Raw genomic sequence first — 4,758 nt, 5'->3', positions numbered from 1 at the left:
ACACTAGATCGCGTGTTACCGCGGCTGCTGGCACCAGACTTGCCCTCCAATAGATACTCGTTAAAGGATTTAAAGTGTACTCATTCCGATTACGGGGCCTCGGATGAGTCCCGTATCGTTATTTTTCGTCACTACCTCCCCGTGCCGGGAGTGGGTAATTTGCGCGCCTGCTGCCTTCCTTGGATGTGGTAGCCGTTTCTCAGGCTCCCTCTCCGGAATCGAACCCTGATTCCCCGTTACCCGTTACAACCATGGTAGGCGCAGAACCTACCATCGACAGTTGATAAGGCAGACATTTGAAAGATGCGTCGCCGGTACGAGGACCGTGCGATCAGCCCAAAGTTATTCAGAGTCACCAAGGCAAACGGACCAGACAAGCCAATCCGATTGGTTTTGATCTAATAAAAGCGTCCCTTCCATCTCTGGTCGGGACTCTGTTTGCATGTATTAGCTCTAGAATTACCACAGTTATCCAAGTAACGTGGGTACGATCTAAGGAACCATAACTGATTTAATGAGCCATTCGCGGTTTCACCTTAATGCGGCTTGTACTGAGACATGCATGGCTTAATCTTTGAGACAAGCATATGACTACTGGCAGGATCAACCAGGGAGCTGCGTCAACTAGAGCTGAGCAGCCGGCCGCCCGGGAGTGTGTCCCGGGGGCCCGCGCGAACACGCAAGCGTCCGCTCAATTATTCTGCAAACAGGAGGAGGCCGAGCTCCCCTGCACGATACACCTCGAAACCCTCTCAGGTCCCGGCGGCGCGCAGCGCCGTCCTAGGTACTTGGTCGGTTTCGAGAGAGGCGCAATCGCCCGGAGTTAGGCGAGTAGACGGTTTTAGTGCGAACACCCTTGCTCCCAACTGAGCTTGCCGCTGCCGACAGAGGCCCGGGAGCGTGCTGTCGTGGCATTGCCGGCGGGAGACAACACGCGCCACCTATGGTGACCGGCAGCTCCAACGCCAGCGCCACACAAGGGCAAAGCCCCACTTGGGTGCAGAAGCGAACTCTCCCAGCACAGCGCACGCGCCAACACGTCCGCACAACTGCGATACAAACCACCTGCGAGAACCGCTGGGGCGACCGAGCAGCAGACGGCGTCGCGGCGCCGAGTGCCAGGCGGCGGCGCATCCTCAACGCACACAGTCCTCAATCAGACCAGCACACTGCAGATGTCCACCGCGCTTCGCACCGGGCTCGGCTGAACCAACTTTGGCCGCCAGGCGCCGCGTGCAGGGTGCGCCGCAGCGTAGCTGCGCCGCCTGCCGAGCCCGTCGGCTGGCGCTCCTGCCACTCGGCGCCCCCCACCAGCCGCCTGTTGCGCGTGCGCCCACGCAGCGCGCGGCCAACACGCCGGGCGGCCCCCCTTCACCGGCCGGGAACAGTCCCACCAAGCCACCGCCGCGTATCGCTTCATACCCACATGGGCCTAGTCACGTGTGTGGATGTGGCGGGTACCGCTGAAACAACCGGTTAATAGCTGTACCGATCGTCGCCATCACAGATTCACCTCCAGCGTGAACAACCGCTCAACAACGGATTTCCAGTTCATTTGCGTATCTTGGGCAGTAAACGTAGATGTCCACCTACATTTGCGAATTCAACAATTCTTGCATGCCAGGATGTCATGTGTCACGACACGCTACATCAGACCACATACACACTGCGACATGTGCAGAAGAGAACACGTGGAAGGTGGCCCGCGCACGTATGCGATGTCCCTTCCGCGATCCACTGTCAACCGGCATCTGCGGCATGTCCCAGATATGGAACGCGGTCCACCAGGGTAGCACTTTGTGTGAGGCAATACGACAAAGTCGGAATACACGCGTCACTACATCACACGGCTCACGCTGACCTGACCTGACTCACCGCACCACCACCCCCAGCGACCCAGGGTGACATACAATGCGTTCGTACGTTCCTCCCACACGCCTCTACGGCGTACCACAGTGCAACCTAGCTGTTATTGGGAGACGAGACAAGTAGCATCGAGCACAACATATGGAAATTGAGATTCGACACCGTTGGGCACAGCCAGCGTACGGTCACACGTATCACACTACTTCACTCTGTACGTAACTACCGATGATCGGTACAGCGTGTGGGTTACGCGTACGACATCAGCGGACAATGGACACAGACCATACCACGACGTACACTGAGGGCGTCGACATCTGAACGCAACTGAACAGCTGCGAGGCTCATTTAACACTCAAACGCCAGACCGACCAGCTTGAGAGGACGGAGACACAAAGAGAGGGGCAGAGGGGGGGGGGGGGGGGCGATATAGTCCTATTGCAGTACAATTGACAGTGGATAGCGGGAATATGTGGAAAGTAAGCAACACTCGCAAGACATCTACATGAGGATAACAACGACACCAGAGATTCCGAGCAGTGAACTATGTTAGGCAAAGGGACAACGTGGGTTAGGTTAAGGGACAACGTGGGTTAGGTTAAGGGACAACGTGGGTTAGGTTAAGGGACAACGTGGGTTAGGTTAAGGGACAACGTGGGTTAGGTTAAGGGACAACGTGGGTTAGGTTAAGGGACAACGTGGGTTAGGTTAAGGGACAACGTGGGTTAGGTTAAGGGACAACGTGGGTTAGGTTAAGGGACAACGTGGGTTAGGTTAAGGGACAACGTGGGTTAGGTTAAGGGACAACGTGGGTTAGGTTAAGGGACAACGTGGGTTAGGTTAAGGGACAACGTGGGTTAGGTTAAGGGACAACGTGGGTTAGGTTAAGGGACAACGTGGGTTAGGTTAAGGGACAACGTGGGTTAGGTTAAGGGACAACGTGGGTTAGGTTAAGGGACAACGTGGGTTAGGTTAAGGGACAACGTGGGTTAGGTTAAGGGACAACGTGGGTTACGTTAAGGGACAACGTGGGTTACGTTAAGGGACAACGTGGGTTACGTTAAGGGACAACGTGGGTTACGTTAAGGGACAACGTGGGTTACGTTAAGGGACAACGTGGGTTAGGTTAAGGGACAACGTGGGTTAGGTTAAGGGACAACGTGGGTTAGGTTAAGGGACAACGTGGGTTAGGTTAAGGGACAACGTGGGTTAGGTTAAGGGACAACGTGGGTTAGGTTAAGGGACAACGTGGGTTAGGTTAAGGGACAACGTGGGTTAGGTTAAGGGACAACGTGGGTTAGGTTAAGGGACAACGTGGGTTAGGTTAAGGGACAACGTGGGTTAGGTTAAGGGACAACGTGGGTTAGGTTAAGGGACAACGTGGGTTAGGTTAAGGGACAACGTGGGTTAGGTTAAGGGACAACGTGGGTTAGGTTAAGGGACAACGTGGGTTAGGTTAAGGGACAACGTGGGTTAGGTTAAGGGACAACGTGGGTTAGGTTAAGGGACAACGTGGGTTAGGTTAAGGGACAACGTGGGTTAGGTTAAGGGACAACGTGGGTTACGTTAAGGGACAACGTGGGTTACGTTAAGGGACAACGTGGGTTACGTTAAGGGACAACGTGGGTTACGTTAAGGGACAACGTGGGTTACGTTAAGGGACAACGTGGGTTACGTTAAGGGACAACGTGGGTTAGGTTAAGGGACAACGTGGGTTAGGTTAAGGGACAACGTGGGTTAGGTTAAGGGACAACGTGGGTTAGGTTAAGGGACAACGTGGGTTAGGTTAAGGGACAACGTGGGTTAGGTTAAGGGACAAATTGAGTTAGGTTAAGGGACAAATTGAGTTAGGTTAAGGGACAAATTGAGTTAGGTTAAGGGACAAATTGAGTTAGGTTAAGGGACAAATTGAGTTAGGTTAAGGGACAAATTGAGTTAGGTTAAGGGACAAATTGAGTTAGGTTAAGGGACAAATTGAGTTAGGTTAAGGGACAAATTGAGTTAGGTTAAGGGACAAATTGAGTTAGGTTAAGGGACAAATTGAGTTAGGTTAAGGGACAAATTGAGTTAGGTTAAGGGACAAATTGAGTTAGGTTAAGGGACAAATTGAGTTAGGTTAAGGGACAAATTGAGTTAGGTTAAGGGATAATCTGGTACAACCACAGTTAGGTTAAGCGATAATCTGGTACAGCCACAGTTAGGTTAAGCGATAATCTGGTACAGCCACAGTTAGGTTAAGCGATAATCTGGTACAGCCACAGTTAGGTTAAGCGATAATCTGGTACAGCCACAGTTAGGTTAAGCGATAATCTGGTACAGCCACAGTTAGGTTAAGCGATAATCTGGTACAGCCACAGTTAGGTTAAGCGATAATCTGGTACAGCCACAGTTAGGTTAAGCGATAATCTGGTACAGCCACAGTTAGGTTAAGCGATAATCTGGTACAGCAACAGTTAGGTTAAGCGATAATCTGGTACAGCCACAGTTAGGTTAAGCGATAATCTGGTACAGCCACAGTTAGGTTAAGCGATAATCTGGTACAGCCACAGTTAGGTTAAGCGATAATCTGGTACAGCCACAGTTAGGTTAAGCGATAATCTGGTACAGCCACAGTTAGGTTAAGCGATAATCTGGTACAGCCACAGTTAGGTTAAGCGATAATCTGGTACAGCCACAGTTAGGTTAAGCGATAATCTGGTACAGCCACAGTTAGGTTAAGCGATAAAGTTGGTTAAATTCGGTATTGTGTGGGAAGGGGGCAGAGAGAGAGTGGGGGGGGGGGGTGGATAGTTGTGGCAGTACGCGGATGCCTGAGTCACCGTCAGATATGTCACGTCGGTTCGATGCTTGTAGCAAGAGGCTGGCGGGTCTGTGTCTCTCACTTCTGCAATTTTT

Source organism: Schistocerca gregaria, unplaced genomic scaffold, assembly GCF_023897955.1.
Source record: "Schistocerca gregaria isolate iqSchGreg1 unplaced genomic scaffold, iqSchGreg1.2 ptg001537l, whole genome shotgun sequence".
NCBI lineage: Eukaryota > Metazoa > Arthropoda > Insecta > Orthoptera > Acrididae > Schistocerca > Schistocerca gregaria.
This window is presented reverse-complemented; position numbering follows the sequence as displayed.